The sequence below is a fragment of the Sciurus vulgaris genome (assembly GCF_902686455.1).
Source record: "Sciurus vulgaris genome assembly, chromosome: 4".
NCBI classification, from domain to species: Eukaryota; Metazoa; Chordata; class Mammalia; order Rodentia; family Sciuridae; genus Sciurus; species Sciurus vulgaris.
In genome coordinates, this window is record NC_136464.1 from 162,685,491 (window position 1) to 162,705,941 (window position 20,451).

The 20,451-nt window shown below is 35.5% G+C and overlaps 1 protein-coding gene across 4 annotated transcripts in view; it reads left to right on the forward strand.

The window, feature by feature from the left end:
* LNX2 (ligand of numb-protein X 2) overlaps nucleotides 1–20,451 on the forward strand; it is a 77,495-nt gene that overhangs the window by 1,815 nt on the left and 55,229 nt on the right. The window lies entirely within an intron of this gene.

The window sequence follows — 20,451 nt, forward strand, 5'->3', positions numbered from 1 at the left end:
TTAACCCTTTGCCTTGCCTGCATTAGGCACTCAAATATTATTAAGCTGTCCTGAGCAGAAAACAAAAATTTCGTATACCATATTAAGAAATTTGGACTTTATCCAGTGATATAGAGCTGCCAGTTTTAAGCAGGAGAATGTCATGACAACATTTGCATTCCAAAAAGATATCTGTGGCAGTGTGGAGGACAGTGGGGGTCCAGATGGGAGGTAAAGACAAAGTAGGAGACTGTCACAACTTAGGGGCTAAGTGCTCAAAAATTTTTCAATTCACCATTATCCAGATTTGAATCAAGCTCTGTCACTCACCATATAACTACTTTGTACCTTAGGTTCTTCATCTCTTAGAGTTTAGGGAATAAAAGTTGAAGAAAAATATGTATTACTTAATGGTGTTTGATAGGTAGTAAGGACTTAGCTAGTGGTAGTTGTCATTCTGTTTGAAGGCAATGGTAAAAAGAGATGATGTGGCATTTAGGAGGCTGGACTCTCTAGGTGACTAGATAGGATTAATGAGAAAAGGATGATTCCTAGGTTTTTTGCCTTGGGGCGCGGGTGTATCCTGGTTTAGCTGGCTGTGGAGTTAGAACAGAGGTCAAATTCTAATTTTATCATTTACCCTTTGAATTACTATCCTGCCTGAGTTTTGACTTCCTAACATTTAGGAAATGATCATAGTACCTGTTTAGTAGGGTTTGAGGATCATGTGAAATTATGCATGTAATACCCTTGGTACAATACTTGGTACATTCCAAGTGCTCAATAAATATTTGTTGTTCCTTTAGTAATGATGGCATTAGTGAGCTAGTGGAATGTTGGAGGCTGTGAGAAGAGACAGTTAAAAACAATTGACAGCAGAGAAGGAAGGAAAGGTAATAAGTTCCAGTTTGGGACCAGCCAATGAGGTGCTAAATGAATGGTTGAGAATGAATGAATGGTCTGTTATACAGTTGTTGAATGGATGTATCTGACAGGAACTAGGAAAGAATAGAAAAGGAAAAATAATTTGCATAAAGCCTTTGTGTGTTTGCCTGGGGTGGGGAGCTTTTTGAAAGATTTGGGGGAAGGTGGTAGAAATGTTGAGAATGGGTTGTTGAGGTTTATAGTGTAGCAATGGCAGTAGGGTTGATATTGAATATCAGTCATCTCTAGTCTTAAAATGTATTTTGGCCACTATCAAAGGAGAACTCCAGGCTTCTATAATCTGGTTTACTCTGTTTCCTTTCTCCTTTCTGATTGCCCCCTCAAAGCCCAAAAAGTTTGTTATGCAGAGCCATATACTTCACCCTCTGCTTTCAGGGCCACAGTTTACTTCAGGTCCACCATCCTGTATCCAAACCCAACCAGGTTTCTAGAAGAATCATAGATCTCATCTCATTTCATGGATTTTACTCTCCTCAGAAGCAGTGTTGACTGAGAAGTAACATGTATACATCTTGGATGGGCCTAAATTGACCTTGTTATGAGGGCCTGGAGATTTTACAAAATGAATTCCTTTAGCTTTCCTATTGATGGGCCTTTATTTTATTTATTTATTTATTTATTTATTTTTTAATGTGGTGCTGAGAATTGAACCCAGTGCCTCACACGCAAGGCAAGTGCTCTACCACTGAGCTACATCCCCAGACCCTAGCTTTTCTATCATATATTATTTTCCCTCATAACACAACATAAAAATCTGTAGTCATGTATTTTTGGTTGGTTGGCTTCAGCAGGTTAAAAAAAAAAAAGATGTTAACCTGAGATGTTATTAAGAGCAATTTTAAAACAGCAAATACTCAGGCTATACATTATAATAATAAATGATCCCCTAGTTAGTTTTTTGTTAGTTTTGTATTTTGAGGTGCTGGGGATGGCACCCAGGGCTTCATGTGTACTAGGCAATTAGGCTACCCCACCGGCTCAATTAGTAATGATTTCAAAGAAGCAGGTGTCCTAGGTTCGGTTTTTAAAATATTTTCTTCCCAGAACAAAGATTCTCTTTTGCTCACTGCAGCATTCTCAAATACTTAGAAAAATAAATACTAACGTATGCATAAATGAATTAGATCCATTGGCTTTGATCTATTTTGGCCTACAGACTTCTCCATATCTTTGGAATAATCATTGGTCAGAGGGAAAACCAGAGAGAATTGATCCAGTCAGTACACTTAAAGTACTTCATGTACTTATGAGAAGATGCAAGAATATAGAGGATTGATGACTGTTAAGATTCAACTATTTTAGTGCCAGATGCTGCAGTTATTTGCATAATTCTCCACCTTTTTTTCCCTCACATTTTATCATCATAGTTGTGGGGTGTGGTAAGGAGAAACAGACATTTATGTAGGGATATAGCATTGTTCAGAGGTAAACTGACAACAACTGCGTCAAACATTTGTCCTCTTTATTATTTCAGAACTCCAGGTCAGAGTCTCTGAAGTCTTGATAAGGGTAGTTGGAAAGCTAAGACAGAAATGTTGTGGCAGATAGGGCTTAGGCATAATTTAACCTTTATCTTCACAGCTAGAGATTTAGGACTTTTACTTCCGGCAGTTAATATTTTTCAAGTGGAGAAATTATGTGAGGGAAAATTTGTTTTTTTCCTCAATATTAGGCTGGATAGGAGAAATGAGAAATAGAAACAAATGCAGAAAATAGGTAAGAGTCAAATAATCTAGAAAACAATCATTGTATATCTACTTAAAAAGCAAGTTATCTTCGTGTGTTAAACAAATGAAGTTTCAATTTTTCTTTAGTGAAAGAGTAAACTTCTAAATAACAAAGTGCCCAAAAATGTTTCTGATTTAAAAACCCATATCTTATGTAAAATAAGTTATACTTGGCTATAATCAAGGTTTCAGAGGCTCTGTTGGCTATTTTATAGATTAAAGTAAGTTTGGGAAATATTTATCCAGATTTTGGCTGCCAATCTTCAGTGAAACTTAAAATTTAATTCTTTATAGAATTCTTATCAATTAAACATGTAAGTAATTACTGAACAAATTGGAGGCTTTCACTTAAATCTTCTTTTAATACTGAGAACACTGTTCTTCTGTATGATTTTAGTGTTTGAACTTTGATTTTTCTCAATTTAACTATATTCAACCAATACCTAAGCATTCATCTTGTGATCGGCACTGAGCTATATGGAATACACATGACACTTTCTGCCCTTGGAGAATTTAAATTCTTAAAAGACGTTCAATGGAGGAGTTAATCATTCAAAGCAGCGCCACTGAGATCATTGACTTCTAGTTCCTTAGCTCTTCAACTCTGATGACCTTCGCTTCCACTGAATTTTAACATTCATTTGGTAAATTGTCATTTCCTCAAGTTTTCCATATTAGAAATGTATTCTTAAACTTCTGTATCCTGTTCTTTGATCAATCTTCTTATCACGCCTTCCATCTTTCTCATGCCCACAGTGCCCTTTTCACAGAAATAGTTTACCAATTTCTTTATTCCACTATATGTCCCCTGTTGTGTTAATATTTATTAGACTTGCACTCTTGCAGCTGAAAAATAATGGCATTTTTGCATCTCTTGAGCTTGTCTTTGTGCTATACCTGTCAGATCTACCCCTGTTCAGATTAACCCTGCTTCTGGCCCCACATTGCTTTGGTAAGATGAATCCTGCTTTCACCCCAGCATTGGTTTTTCACCCTGCAGGGATTTGACTCTCAAACCCCTTTCTCCATTCCCCTCACTCAATTTGGAGTGAAAGCGCTTTGAAGCGCTTTGACACTGACCTGAGACAGGCTTTCATTAACTAATAGACACATCACACAGTTTCAAACTGTGATGAATGCTTTGAAGATATAGCATAGGGTTATGCTATCCAGTATTATAGTCACTAGACACATGTGGCTGTTGGGCTTTAGAAATGTGGCTAGTCTGCATTGAGAAATACATTTGTAAAATATATTTTAAAGAATTAATAACAAAGCCATAAATATCTTGTTAATACATTTTAATGATCACATTTTAATAACACTTTAGATATATTGGATTAAAGAATTAAAGGTAATTTGCTCACTTGTTTTTTTTAAACAATATGGCTAATAGAACATGTAAAATTACATGTATGATTTGCCTGTTTCTTGGACAGGACTGGCGGAGTATGTTGTCAGAATATAAGGGGAAATAACATTTCTGGTGAGTTGAGTATCACTGAACCCTTCTTTAGGAAGTTGTCATTGAGGGAATAAGTGGATGAATAGGTAGGTGTTACACAGGTGAACCCTCTCTAGAGGAAGCAATTGGAGGTGCTTGGGACTTTGAGATACAGAAGGTGGTTGGAAGAGAGCTGGGGGATGAGACCAGGAAAGCAGGGCCTGATCATGTACAGCCTTTTTGTCCTAATGAAGATTTTGTTCTTCATCACTCATCGGTTATTCCATATTTTTATTATTCACAAGTTTTTGTCTAACTCCCACCTCTTCTATAGTCTGAAAATAATCTGATAATTTCAAGGAGAAAATTAAGATGGTCTGTGATTTCTCTAAAATTTCTGTCCCTTCCCTTTTTATCTCACCTACTGGACTGACGTCTCAGCTCTGTGGAAGGCTAACTCTTCCTAATGACTCTCAGTTCCATCCTTTAAAGTGTCTTTCAGGAGAGGCTTCATGGATTAACTCTGTTATTCTATATTTAATCTCTTTCTCTCTGCTCAGTTTTTCACATCCGCCTATAAGTATGCTCCAGTATTAATCTTATGAAGCAAATACAGTTTCATTGACCTCACATTTCTCGTCATTGTTCTTAACGCAGCAAATTCTTACAAATGTAATTAGAATGGCGATTATCAAGAACACAAGTAACAATAGGTGTTGGCGAGGATGTGGGGAAAAAGGTACACTCATACATTGCTGGTGGGGTTGCAAATTAGTGCAGCCACTCTGAAAAGCAGTGTGGAGATTCCTCAGAAAGCTTGGAATGGAACCACCATTTGACCCAGCTATCCCACTCCTTGGCCTATACCCAAAGGACTTAAAATCAGCATACTACAGAGATACAGCCACATCAATGTTCATAGCTGCTCAGTTCACCACTAGATTGTGGAACCAACCTAGATGCCCTTCAGTTGATGAATGGATAAAGAAACTGTGGCATATATATACAATGGAATATTACTCAGCCATGAAGAATGATAAAATTATGGCATTTGCAGGCAAATGGATGAAATTGGAGGATGATATGCTAAGTGAGATAGCCAATCTCAAAAAACTAAAGGACGAATGATCTCGCTGATAAGTGGATGAGGGCATATAAGGGGGGATAGTAGGGGTTAGCGTTAGGATTAGGGTTAGGTTTAGGGTTAGGGATAAGGAGGGTGGTAAGAATGGAGGAAGGAAGGACTGTATAGAGGGAAGAGAGGGGTGGGAGGGGTGGGGGGAAGGGAAAAAATAACAGAATGAATCAAACAACATTGCCCTATGTAAATTTATGATTTTTAATTAAAATAAATAATTAAAAAATGTAATAATTTTATTCAAACAATATTTTTAAAAGGTGTTTACATGTTATTGAAATAAAACTATTAATGAGATTTGACTTTATTGAGTACTTGAATCTGGTGAAATATTTTGCACTTAACACTTCTCATTCAGATACTAAACTTTCAGTGGTTTAAATGAAGAGAATCCTGCAAAATAATGAAAATTTAATAGAAAAATAATAATATTGCTTCATTTTTTTTCTTTTATCGTGGTAAAAAACATGTAATTTATCATCTTAACCATTTGCTAAGTCTACTCATGATGTCATGAAACAGATCTACAAAACGTTTTCCTCTTGTAAATCTGAAACTACCATTAAAGAACTTCCTATTTTCCCCTCTTCCTGTCCCTTCTACATTGTTTTTGTGAATTTGATTGTTTTAGATGCCTCATTTAAAGAGAATCATCCATTATTTGTCTGTTTTGGTGACTTACATTAGTTTACTTAGCACAATGACTTCAGGGTTCATTCATATTGTAGCATGTGACAGCATTTTATTCTTCTTTTAGAGTAGAAAAATATTCCATTGTATTTAGTATATGCCTCATTTTGTTTACCTATTTATCCATCAAGGGACATTTGGGTTGCTTTCATATCCCCTATTGTGGGTAATGCTGCTATGAATATGAGCATGCAAATGTCTCTCTGACTCTGCTTTCAGTCCTTTTGGATATATACCCAGAAGTGAGATTGTTGGATCATATGTCAGTTCTATTTTTAATTTTTTGAGGAAACTCCATATTATATTCCATAGCAATTGCATCATTTTACAATCCCACCAACAGTGCACAAGGATTCCAGTTCTCAACATCCTTGCCAACACTTGATATTGTGTTTTTTGAATAGTAGCCATTCCTGTTGGGTGTGAGGTGATATCGTATTGTAGCTTTGATTTACATTTTTGTGATGATTATTGATAATGAACATCTTGTCATATAAAGTTTGTTGGCCATTTTTCTTATCATCTTTGCAAAATGTCTTCTAGTTCTTGATCCATTTTTAAGTAAAGTTGCTTGTTTTCTTGTTGAGTTGTAGACTTTCTTTTTATGTTTTCTGGCTATTAAACCCCATATCAGATGAATGTTTTGCAAATACTTTCTTCCTTTCAGTAGTTTTTCTTTTCAGTCTTTAACTGGGTCTTTTGGATGTTCTGAAGTTTTTAAGATTAATGTCTTTTTTTTTGTCTGTATTTTTGCTTGGGGTCATATCCAAGAAATCCTTAAATCCAACATCATGAAGCCTTTCCTCTGTTGTCTTCTGAGAGTTTTATAGTTTTTGAGTCTGACATTGAAGTCTTTGATCTATTTTGAGTCAATTTTTATATATGATATAAGATAAAGGTCCAAACAAAATATTTTGAACATGATTCTGAGACCATACTCTTGGAAACAAGAGGAAAAGTTTTAATTTGAAAGATTGATGTCAGTGATTGGGCTGGAACACAATTCTGAAGTGGTTCTTCATTGTATATTCTAATTGTGGATTTCTCTATCCTTTTTGTTTCTTATAGTTGTGAGACACCAGTAGGAAAACAATCATTAGTCTAGGTTTAGTAGAAACTAAAACATAAAATTAATGAGGAAAAGACAGTTATCAGAATACATGTGGTTGCATCCTATGCTTCTGTTACCAAGGATGTAATGCATTTGGTCAATAGTTGCTATGCCTGCCTTTTAAGATTATTCTATGAGTGATGTTTAATAGATTTTTTTAAAAAGTAGCCATAGCAATTAGTTCTTATGTGAAATATTCATTAGCTCCATTAATTTATTTAATTTTAGGCTTTATGCTTTTATTATAGATGAAATATATTAATTGATAAATCAATAGATTAATTTCTAATTTCGTTAAAAATAGATATAATTCTTTGGAGATTCTGACCTGTTCTTTTTCCACATGTGTGAATGATTTTTCTACCTTTGAAGGAATATAATAACATTAAGAAACCTTTCAGGATTTATTTTGTGAATCTGAATTTTTTTAAGCCGTTTGTTGTTTTTGTTCTTTTGGTGGTACTGGGGATTGAACTCCGGGCCTCTGGCATGCTAGGTATACATTATCATTTGAGCTACATCCCCTGCTGAATATTTTTTTAATGGTGTGGTTGCTAGTCATAGAAAGGAATTTTAAATTTTAATGAATCTGTTTTGCATAATACAGAAGTATGGTTCTATGGTGTTTCTTTTCCCCCTGACTCTTCTTTTTTTTCCTGTATTTTTTATTTGTGCATTATAGTCATGCATATGTTGGGATTTGTTGTTATATAGTCATATATACACAACAATACACAATATAACAATATAATTTGGCCAATATCAATCCCCAGAACTCCCCCTCTCCCTCCCTGCTGCTGTGGTTTTGATCCAGTTTGAGTGTATCATCCAAGGGTTCAGGTGTTAGGAACTTGTTCCCTAATGTGGTGGGAATTTTAAAAGGTGGGGCCAAATGGGAGGTCCTTAGGTCAGCTGGGGGGCAAGCCTTTGAAAGGGAATATTGGTCTCCTCAAGACAGCCATTTGTCATAAAAACCCTAGCCTAACCCTTGAATAGCCTCTCTGGCTTCCTATTTCAGCATGTGACCTCTCCCTTTCACACGTGCTCCTGCCATCCTCCATGTGGTCCTCACCAGAGCCAAACCAGTGCCAGCACCATGTCTTTGAATCTGCAGAATTACAAGCAAAGTAAATCTTTTTCTTTACAAAGTTAACCTGCTTTAGGTCTTTTGTTATAGCAAAAAAAAAAAAATGGACTAATACACTTGATAAAATCAGTGCCAATCATAGTCAAACTTTCAACTAGTGTTTATTGTATTAGTTTTTCCTGTAAAATATTTACCTGTTAAAAAGTTTCCCATTATGATTTTAGTCTTCTATAAATGTGATAAAGTGTCTGAGTTTTCATTTTCTGTTGTTTGGGTTCATCTGAAGTAATCAGTTTGTGCTAGAGGAAAACAAAATAGACCAGTAAATAGTTCTTAAATTATTTAGTCATATAGCATGATAAAACTGAGTTATAGAAAACCTTAAAGCAAGATTAGGTAAAATTTATTATTGTAAATTATAGATAAAGAGTAGTCGTGGTTCAGCTCCCAGCACTGCAAAACAAACAAACAAACAAACAAAAAAGAATAGTAGCTGTAAGTGAAAGCATATTTCATGTTTGTGCAGGTCCTAGGATAGCTAAGGTAGCTTTTTTTCCTCCACTGGATATTTATTGAGCATGTATTATGTGCCAGAATTGTGGGAGACCTGCTATGGAGTTTATGTGCTGGGGGAGCGGGAGCATGTGTTATTTGTTATAAACATAAGCATGTAAACACATTAATGAGAAGGATAATGATAAATCTTAGGAAAATAAGATGATGTGTTAGATCTGAATGTGTTATATCTAAATGGTTATGCTAGAAGAACTGGACTCCAGATTTCCCTTCAGCTATTAGTTTGTCTTCACGAGGAAAACTTTTCGCCAGTACTGCTAAAAAGAATGCAGTACAGGGAATCAAACCCAGGACCACCACGTACGTGACCCACACCCCCAGCCCCAACAACATCATCTTCCCCTTTCGCACCCTCCTTCCCACTCAGGGAAATGGCTAAATAGCAAAAGAAGGACAGATTTAAGAGGAGAAGCGAGGCATCTGGGGAAATCATTCCTCAGTTAATTTGCCTTTTTCATGATGCTGAGAGTTTAGTGTGTAAAGACCTGAGTTTGTGTCTGTTTATATTTCAACGTGGTTTTTATATTCTATGATCTGAAATGAGAAAAACAAAACTTTCCTATTTATTGGAAGAGGAAAAAGGGGAAAATTATTTTGTCAATTCTTATAAAATTTTGTTTTATTTTGAAGTTTCTTGTATCTTAAAAAACTCATCTGTTACCTCATAAAAAACTCTTAATTTATTACTTAGCTTTATTAGACAATCCTTACAATTGATGTTTAAGACTTTTGTGCCCTGCTTTCTTTGGTACATAAGAATTTGGAGTGTGACCCATGACTCATCAGTTGACGTTGTGGTACATTTTTAGAAACAAAGAATGAGATAGTAGATTTTCCTTAAGCGGCAGTGCAAAAGTAAATACAAGAAAACACAAATTTGTCTAGATCTGTGCTGGTGTCATTACCGCTATGTGTTGAATGCCTAATACAAATATGTGACAACTCTGAGCATTTCAGTGCTCTTTGAATATCATTGATGTAAACTTTGTGTGTCTTGCAGAAAAATCCTTATTTGTAGCAGTAACTACATTTCTCCCATTTTATGAGTATGAATTAACTGTAGACAAATATGCTTAGTATTTAGACTTGTGTTTTACTTATTGATTTTTGACATAGAGATGAAGCAGTGAAGAAAAAGCATTATCTTGAGCATACTACTATGTTTTTAATGCTCCATAAAGTATTTTTTACATTTGATATGAATATCTTGTTTGCTGTGCTTGTTTTTAATTCTGTATATAAGAACCAGGTTCAGCTGCTTTCTACTTTTTCCTTTATTTTTGTGCATGTCCCCTTGCTTCTGCCATAGTACATTTCCATCCCCACAAAAGTCTATCTGTGCCAGCCAGATACAGTGGTGTACGTCCCTAACCAGTGATTTGTGAGGCTGGGGCCTGAGGATCACAAGTTTGAGGCCAGCTTGGGCAATTTAGGGAGACCCTGTCTCACAGTAAAAAAAAAAAAAAAAAAAAAAAATGAAAAGGGTTGGGGGATGAAGCTCAGTGGAAGATTGCTGCCCCCCTGTCCCCTATTCAATCTCAGTATCACAAAAGGGAAAAAATGTCAATCTGTACTGATGGGTACTTAATGAAAACCAAGTCTCATGCCTACTTCTGAACCCCAGCCACCCAGTTCCTACCCAGTGACTATTGTTGAGTTTTTGTATATCCTGGGAGGCATATTTTGTGCATAAAATCTCATGTGTGTAGATATTCTTAAGCACATATTATTCTGTACTTAATTAAAATTAACTCCAAAGTTGTTTTAATTTGATGGTCTTTTTGAAATCTACTTGGCTACCTTTTAATTTCCTGATCTCATTTGAATTATAGTGCTTTTTTAAAAAAAAGCATTTATCTCTTGCAGGATGTGCAAATGTTACCATGCAGAGGGTTTCTTTGCTGCATATGATTATGAACAAAATTGTTACTTGAACTTTTTTCTGTTATAAATCATGACCTGCTGCTTAATTCTTTTTAAAGGAATATATTGAGCACAACAAAAATTAGTTATCTTTTTTTTTTTTTTCCTTCGGTGTGGTGTTGGGAAGTTAACCCAGCGCCTTGTACATGCAAGGCACGGACTCTACCAACTGAGCTACATCTGTAGCCAAACTTAGTCTTTTACTGTTTCTTAGATCTAGTAAATATAATGCAACCATGGAAGAATGACTATTTGGTACACTTTAAATTGTGCTATAAAACTTACTTAGAATGTTGTAGTATAAATTGTGCTAAATTGAACATTTAATTGTCATAGTAATCCTGTGAGTATAGCAGTTAGCATTTAAGAACTTTTCCCTGTTTCCTGGAAGGGGCCTCAGCTTACACAGCAAAGCTTTTACTTAGGTATTATCCTTTGTTTTCAGCATTACTAGCATGCATAACTTTTGTAGTCACTATGGGTCAAACTGGTACCTAGAACATGAAATAAATGACAGAAGAAAGTTAAGAAAACAGTTCGTTTTGCAGTACATGTGTAGTTTAAGATCGCCCTGCAGCATGCTCATTAGTGAGGAGCATTTGTACCATGTGTGCCTGTTGGCTGTCCTTGTCTGAGAGTGTGCATAGCATGGAAAGTATGTGGTATTCGTGTACTAGATTTAAAAAAAAAATACATACCTTTTAGATTAATGAAAGCATCTTGGAAAATGTAAGAAAACTAAGTTGGTGCTTTGTGAAGTGGCACTAATAGATGTATGCGTTAAAATTGCAGTTAGATATCTACTTTTGAGTAAATGGATACATTAATTTCAGTTAATTTTTTTGTTAAAGTTTATCATGGTAAGGTATGACTTTAGGCTAGTGAGGAGGTGTTTCTTAAAACTTTATGTCTCATTGTTGGCATGTATGTAGAAGAAAAAGTTTTTAAAAATAGCTATGTAGGAACTGGCTGCTGCTGGCATGGACAGGTAACTACAAAAATGAGAGATATGGCCATGAAGCGTTCTACCTACTCAAGCACTACTAGTGGAGTGTGTTATTTCTTTGTTATCAGCAGATGGCAGTTTACTAATTTGAATAGTCACCTGCTGAGTTCTATAATAGCTTTAAGCAAACTTTATTGAAAATGGTCCTAATATATCCATGAGTGATTTACTCTGATTTCTAGAACAGTTTTTCTATTTCAGAATATGAAATTGTACTAAGGTATGTTTTTGTTTTTGTTTTAAGAGTGACATTGGGACTATTGATTGCCCAGAGCTCAATTAAATGATATTACATTCAATTCTAAGAATTAGAATTATGTTGGGTAAAGTGACAGAATTCTTTCAATGTAGAAAACAAATTAAATTTTAAAGGGAGACTAATGGTGTTCTTTTTAACATTGATCTAATTTCTTACATGAGCCATAAATTGTTGATGTTATTAAGTAGTAAGAGACGAAAAGAAGTTATTATTTTGACACTAGTTTCCCAAGTAACAGTGCTAATATTTGTCAGCATAATTGTCATGAGGCACTCACTGAAGTATAGTTTTAATCATGTGACTTCTAGAAAATATAAAGGTTATATAAAAGTTATATAAAATTCATGACATGATTTCTCTTAATAATTCCCTATATTTTATGAAATTTTAATTTATTTATTTACTTATTTATTTTTGGCAGTACTGAAGATTGAACCCAGAGGTACCCTTCTGATTTTTTTTTATGTTGAGAGAGCATCTTGCTAACTTGCCCAGGCTCTATTCCTATCTCAGCTTCCCAAGTTGCTGGGATTACAGATGTGTGCCACAATCCTTGGCCTCTCAAGTTATTCTGTGCTATATAATTTTCTTACAAATGGGTTCAACTCAAAGGTGATCGAATGTTAATATAGTAATATATTATATAATAATATAGTAGATATACTATAGTGCAGTGACTAAAATTTAAAAAACTAACAACATCAAATGTTGACAAAGATTATGGAGCAACCAGAGCCTCATACATTTTTGCTGAGAATGTAAAATGGTGCAACCACTTTGGGAAAGATCTGCCAATTGCTTATAAAACAAAGCATATATCTCCCTGTGACTCAGACCTTCTTCTTTTAGATACTTACTCATGAGAAATGAAAACATATGTTCATAAAAGCTCTTGTTCATAATTGCCAAAAACTAGAAAAAATCCAGTTGTCAATCAATAGGAAGCATAATACAATGGAATACTACTGAGAAGTTGAAAGAAACAGATTATTAATATATACCAGAATGTAGGTGAAGTTCAAAAACACTGAGTTAAAAAAAAATAAAAAGCTTTACCTAAAAGAGAACATACTTATGTTCCCATTTAGATAATACTTTAGAATGTGCAAAAGTCATCTATGATGAAAAAATATCAGAGTGATGGTTGCTTCTAGAGATGATGGTGTGGGGATTGACCAAGAAGGGGTATGAAGGAACCTTCTGGTGTACAGATTTTGTTTTGTGTCTGAATGGTAATTCATTTAGAGACAAGTATGCTGACTTCTGCAATTCACTTTGAAGTACATAAAAAGATACAATAGGGAAGAATTGGTAGATAGGTAATAGAGCAAGTATATTAAATTCTATACTATATTGAACTTTGCTCTATGTTTGAAATTTTTCATAATAAGTTGTTCTTTATTAATAATGGAACTCATTAAATGTCTTTTTACTAAGAGTGGGTTATTTGTAAATTTTGGTTTTCTTTGCTTCAGTGTTGATTACCTTGATTTCATATATAAGCTTATGTCTGAGAGTTTTGGGGAGTTTATCTGTACTGCTAATTATATTAATCATAGCACTATTTGAGGAGTTGCTTGTTGTACAGAGAAGTATCATGCTAGCTTACTGGGGCTGTGAGTACAATTTTTTTCAGCAAAGGGCTTCAGGTAGACTGTTAGAAACCTGGTGACTTCTTTAGGATTGTCACATGTTGCTTACATAAAGCCTTTTTGTTTCTTCCTTAATGATGGGGAAAAGGGAAGGAACAGTAAAACTGTCTCTATTTAATGTACCATTGAATGTAGATTTTGAAATTAGATGAACTAGGGTTTGAATCTTTTCTGTTACTTACAGTCTGCTTGTTTAACTTGAGTCTCATTTTTCCCCATCTCTTAAGTGGTGGTGGCAATTATTTCATAAGGTTTATTGAAATGATTAAGAGATACAATGCTCATAAAGTAATTAGTATGATGTATAGTATGTAGTAATAGTGAGTGAATAGAGTTATAAGGGAGTAGGTAAATTGTTGGAAATGAACTTCAATACTCTTCCAGGTTGTTTGAGTAGGAAGTAAAGCAGTAAGGTAATATTGAAAACTTAAATGAAAATAAGCCAAATGTATGATGGACTCTGAATGGACACTTATACACTGGAATATACCTGGGAAATCTCTGAGAACTTTGGATCAATAGGCTGCTACAGAAATAACCGATGTGATGCTCAACATTTAAAGTGGCGTTTTGGGAATGAGAAGATATTTGTTTTATGGTGCCCAGTGTTTTTTGCCTTACTGCCAGCCACAGCTCCTGATTTTCCCTTTTTTGGAGTATACCCTTTCTCTGCTTTCCTCTTTGTAGTTCTTGGGGAAGCTGACCCATGCCTGTTTCAGAAATGATTCGGTTTTGGCCCACTAAAGCACTATGTGTGCCTAGTTTTACAGTGATTGATTCAGGATGGGTACATGACCCAAGCCAAGCCATCAGGGGTGGGAAAATGTGATTCTTTAGTTTTTATTGGCACTATTGTGAAATCTGCATAAGGGCTATGACTTTGTACCCCTCAAACTGCTGGAACAGCCACTGTACCTAGCCTATTCAGAGGAAGCAAAGTTGGGAGAGTCCTGAGTCAGAACTGAAACCTTAAGCTGGTTTCAGTTAGGTTTTCCTTTGAAGCTGAACGAATTCTATACACAGTTGCTCACCCAGTATGGTATCTATTAGTAGTGCTGCTTAAGGGTTTCTTCCCCTTCTAATTCCATGGTTACATGAGCTAATGTTTCTGCATCACATATACTTTGTGTGTGGAGTGTTTAATCTACTGGTTAAGATATTAAATTCTCTAAAGAATGAACTAATTTACTCCTGCAGTACATGGCTTCTCATCCTCATAAGAATATCCCTCTGCTGTTTAATGCAGTAAGAATAGACTTACATGGTTATCAGACATTTGAAATGTGATTATTCCCAGTTGAGATGTGATGTAACTATAAAATACATACCGAATTTCAAAGACCTAATCTGAAAAAAGAATGTAACGTAGTTCCATAATTTCTGTACATGTTGCTTACATGGTAAAATTATAATATAGTGTGATTTAAATAAAATATATTGTTAAAATTTGTGTAATTTTCTATTTTCTTAATGTGGCTACTGGAAAATTTAAATTATATATGCCTCATATTGTCTTCCTATTTGTGTCATTGGCTAATTAATGTCTTTGTACTAGACTAATCTCTGTGAAGGAGGGACTGTCTGTTTAGCTCTCTAAAGTAACCCTATCTCCTACCACAGAGCCTGGTATGCAACATATAATCAAAAAATATTTGTTGAATGAGTTGTGAATTTTCTAATGCTTAACTTATGTACCTATTATTGTACATGTCATGTGCTATGCTAGTTGAATGATAGGGGAAAAGAGGATAAAGTGTTTTTTTAAAAATACATCATGTTTTACGATTTCTTCAACTAGACTGTTTCCATGGAAACAGCAACCAAAGGATTGTCAGGGTTGCTGTAGTACTCTTTGGATGTTATTTGCTGCCATTGTTAACCAAAACCTGCAAATGTAAATATTTGGGTAGATGTTTCTTGAGTTTGAAATCCAAAGTGTACAAATTTAATTCAAGGGGAAGTTGTTAAATATTTGCTTTTGAAATTCTTTCTATTAGAATAGTTTGCTGAAAAGCAAAATAGTTGTTAAAAGATGAATGTTGTTTTATTTCTGCTTGATACCTTCGTTGTCATTTGTTTCCATTTGTGCTGCCCCTTCATTATTTCCCAATGAATGCTTTATAAATATGGATAACTAATTGACCTTTACAAGGTTAAAACAATTACATTGTAACATAAGTGACTTCTCTTATTAAAATAGCAAGTTCAGATTGCATTGAGGAGGTTAGTAGCTAGGAGTAGAGGTAGTTATATCCAAAATTATTCATATTTAACTCAGAGCCATTAACAAGAAAAAAAAAATGATGGAATTCCATATCTTTTTGTTTTGGTACTGGGGGTTGACCCCAGGGCACTTTACCACTAAACTACATTCCCTGACCTTTTTTATTTTGAGATAGTGTTTCACTAAAGTTGCTGAGGCTGGCCTCAAATTTGAGATCCTCCTGCCTCAGCCTCCTTAGTCATTGTGGAGATTCCAGATCTTGAGAGATTAGTTTAGTGGTGGTGAGGTGGCCTTTGATGATGGTGTCATTCCAATGAGGAGACATATAGACTTCTTTTGATATCTGTATCTTAAAAGCCTAGTAGGAGGAAAGCTTTAAACCTGGTTAACATGTGTCTTTATTATTGCTTGTGTTCTTGATAATAGCCATTCTAGTTGGAGTTAGATGAAATCTTAGGGTGGTTTTAATTTGCATTTCTCTAATTACTAGGGGTGATGAGCACTTTTTCATATATTTGTTGATCACCTGTATATCTTCTTAAGAGAAGAATGAAGGAACTTCAGATGGTGTAGAAGAAAATGGGGCCAGAGAGGATGGGGGAAGGGAAGATAGTAGAATGAGACAGACATTATTACCCTGTGTACATGTGTGATTATATGAAGGTGTGAATCTACATCGTGCACAACCATAGAAATGAAAAGTTGTACCCCATTTGTGTACAATGAATCAAAATGCAGTCTGTAAAATAAAAAATAATAAAATTAAAAATAAATAAAAGTTTTAAAAGCACAAAAAAATTCATGAATACATGATTATGTAAAATGAACCCAACTATCATGTATAACTATAATGCACTAATAGAAGCATTAAAAAGAGAAAAAAATGTGTCTTTAAAGATGCTTTCGTACATGAAGGTTACGTTTGAGCCTTATATAAATTTTGTGCCCCATGGCAAATCAGTGTTTTTCAAGAAGCTTTTGGAGAGATTGATGGAATTTGAGTTGTTATTCAGTTTTATGTTCATTCAAATTGATTTGATATCTAAACACAGAAGCACCTATTTATTTGAATTTGGTGAATGTAAAAAGGAATGTCTTTGGGGGGGGTGGTGTGGAGATTTATCAGGAATTGAACCCAGGGGCATTTAACCCCTGAATCACATTCCCAGACATTTTTATTTTTTATTTTAAGACGGGGTCTTGCTAAGTTAGTTCCAGCCTCACCAAGTTGCTGGGATTGCAGAAGTGCACCACCATACCTGGCAGGAATGTCAATTTTGAAGACTCCTTTAATCACAGTAAAAATTAAAGTCTGAAGATACAAAATTGTGGGAAATTCCCATAAAACTAAGAAATTAGGTTTATCTAGTATTTTGGCCCTTATGTACATAGCAGTGTGTTTTCTTCTGGAACTTGGTCTCCCTGGTGCTGACAACAGCAGAGAAGTAATTTTCCTGTGACTCTGTCATCCATTTATTTATATAAACATGTATGTATGTGCATATATTTTGTCTTGTACAACCTCTACATATTTATCATACTCTGTGTATACTTAAAAATTATAGTTCTGTAATCAGAATTCCTGAATCAAATCATGTTTCCATTAGTAACTGGTTTTAGGATCTTGGGCAAGTTACTTGATGTTTCTTACTCTGAGTTTCCTCATCTGAAAAGTGAAGGATAAGGTGAGAATAATACTCAGGGTTTTTATGAGGATCCAATCTATTAATTCTCCGTCTTTGTTAATATGCCTGATATAGAAAAAGTGTTCAGCAAGTTCTATCATGAGTATCTCCCCAAATTCATTCCTTTTAAATGTCAACATTGACCTCATGAGTTAATTCTGTTTAATGTAGCCTATTTATAACTTTATGACATCAGTCCTGTCCCCTTTTGTTTAACAATAAAAATCCTAATATTCGTTCTCATCCCATGTTCTCATCTTTTCACTTTTTCTGATCTTTTCAGCTACCTCTTAACCTTTTCCTGGGTACACTGTGGTTTTCTTTAGGTAATTGGACACAGATACTTCTGCCTACTGTGGGCATCCCTCACTTGCCCTCCCCCACCAAGCAACATGGCAAAATGTTTCAGTTGGAGGAAGCCTTACAGATTGTCTAACCCAGTGCCCTAGTTTTTCAAAGCCAAGGTTAGGGCCTAAGGCTAGTTGCAACTCTTCCTGATGATGCACATTTGGTATAAATGTTGAAGGATATCGTATTTCTTAACAGGCTACAGTTCAGAGTGAAATACTAAGTTAGACTCTTGACCTTTTGAAGATATTAAGAAAGTCTTATGTTCATGACTGAGAAACTTCTTGAATCATAGGGAATGTAGGTATATTTTGATGGGAAATACAAGGGAAGTTTACTTATATTTCTTTTTTCTCTGATATATCTGTTCTCGTTTTAGTGTGCTATCACTTTCTCTCACCCCCACCTTTTTTTGCATCCGCAAGTATTGCTCAGATATATTCCTTTTTGACCTTCCCTGGCATGATCTTAGTTCAAGCTTCTTTCCCATTTGTCTTGTCCATTGCAGTAACTCCTGTTTTGCCTTCCTTTATTATCCATAACCTCTTTTACTTATAGGAAACCCCATTGACCACTTCCCTGACCAGTAGATCTCATCACATTGTTCCCTTAGAACTCTTCAGTGGCTTACCAATCCCTCTAACCCCCTCTCCTTACCATGGTCCACCCCTCCAACCCCTCAGCCCTTCTCTGTGGCTCCACCCCCCACATGCATACACCCGTATGTGGCTCGCCAACTATTCTCTATTAAAATACTTTCTGATTTTGAAGCTGTTGTCCCTGGTCCCCCAGAAGGGCTTCATTGAGATTTTTCCTGAGCCAGTGCATTTCTCTGTGCATGAAACTTTCTAAAATTATCACAGTAAAAAGTATTTTTGCCCTTTTTGTGTAATACTTTGTTCCTTTTATACAACTCAATCTAGGCATCCTCATATTAAATGTCTGCCCCTTGTGTCATAGCAGTGCTTATATGCTGCCATCTTTTTCAAAGGATTGACTTGAATGAGTTTCTTACTTTATAATGAAACTAGGAAGTTGGTTTTAGTGAAGTTGGTCACTAGTTATATAAAAATGTCCATAAAAGAAAGAAGAGGTTGCTTTTTTTTCTTTTTAAATTTATTTTCAAAAATTATTTATTTATTATGGTTCTTGCAATGAAACCCAGGGTCTTCTGCATGCTAGGCAAGGACTTTGCCACTGAACTACATCCCAGCACCCTTTCCCCACTTTTAAAATTTTTGAAATGTATTTCTCACAGTTTTGGAGGCTAGGAAGTCCAAAATCGAGGGGTCAGCATTTGGTAGTGACCTTACTGTATCATCGTGTGGTAGAAGGCATCACATGGGTGAGAGCAAGAAGAGAGGGCAAGAGGGATGTGAACTCAATTTTTTAACAAACTCACTCCAAACGGGTTGATTTCTGATAGCCACAGGACTTTTTAAGACTTTTTCCTCTGGCAGTGGTCTAACAACAGAGAAGTTAATGACTGGGACTGACACTATCAGGGAGGCTGTGATGAAGCCTGTTTTAGAGGTTGCAGTGTTGAGAAAAATATATGTTTTGTGGTCTTAGTCCCCATTTGCTGGCACAACTCCTAAATTTCTTAGAATCATCAAGTGGTAAGAGTCTTTTGGAATGTTAAGGAGTTGTCTGACCCTTAGCCTCTAGGACTGCTTCAGGATGGCAAGTAGGCAACAGAAAAACCAAGGCAGAATTAGAAGGTTAGATCTTTCTACCCCACCTCCTGAACTCCAGGAAGAGATAGGGGCCAAAGGTTCACCTGATCACCAGGAACCAGTGATTTCATTACCCACACATACCTATGCACGAAACCTCAAAAGAACAGGTGGGGAGATCTTCAGGATATGGGGAGGTTTCTGGAGGACTTGGAAGCTTTGTGCCCCTTTGCCTGTGTCTTGCTTAGTACCGTTCTTCCTTTTGGTGTTCATTTGTATCCTTTGAAGTAACCTTTATAGTAAACCTGTATAATTGTGTTTCCCTGAGTTCTGTGGGCCACTCAAACAAATTAAATCTGGAGAGTGAGTGCTGTACCCCAATTTATAGCTGGTTAGTCAAAACACAGATAAAACAACCGGTGATTGCAGTTGGCATCTGAAGTGTGTGGGAAGTCAGTCTTGAAGACTGAGTCTCAATTGTGATCTTAGTCTGAGATCTCATGCAGTCTCTATGTAGCAAAAGAACTGAATTGGATTCTCGAGGACACCTAGCTCCTGTTCATTGCAGAATTGATTGCAGGTCACAGGAGTTTTCTCTGTTGCTTCTTGAGTTTGAGAGAATTTTCCCCCCACACATCTGCTATCAGGAGCACACATCTGTTGTCAGAGTATAAGAGAATCTGACAGAGTATAAGAGAAACTGAGTTCGTTATTCTTCTAGTATTCACAGAGGGGGAAATTCTTATTAATTTAGGGGAGGAAAGTAATTATCAGAGAATCACCCTCTTTTAGGAGCTTTTATGGTAGGCACATTACATTTTACATAGAAACATCTATTCCTACATTATGAAATTGGGCATATACTGAGAAAGTCTTATTAATTGACTCCATTCAAATATATTTCCTTGCAATATCTTCCATTAGTTAAACATGCAGTCCATTAGTGTTTAGCTTTTTCTCTGGTTATATACAAATGTTCTT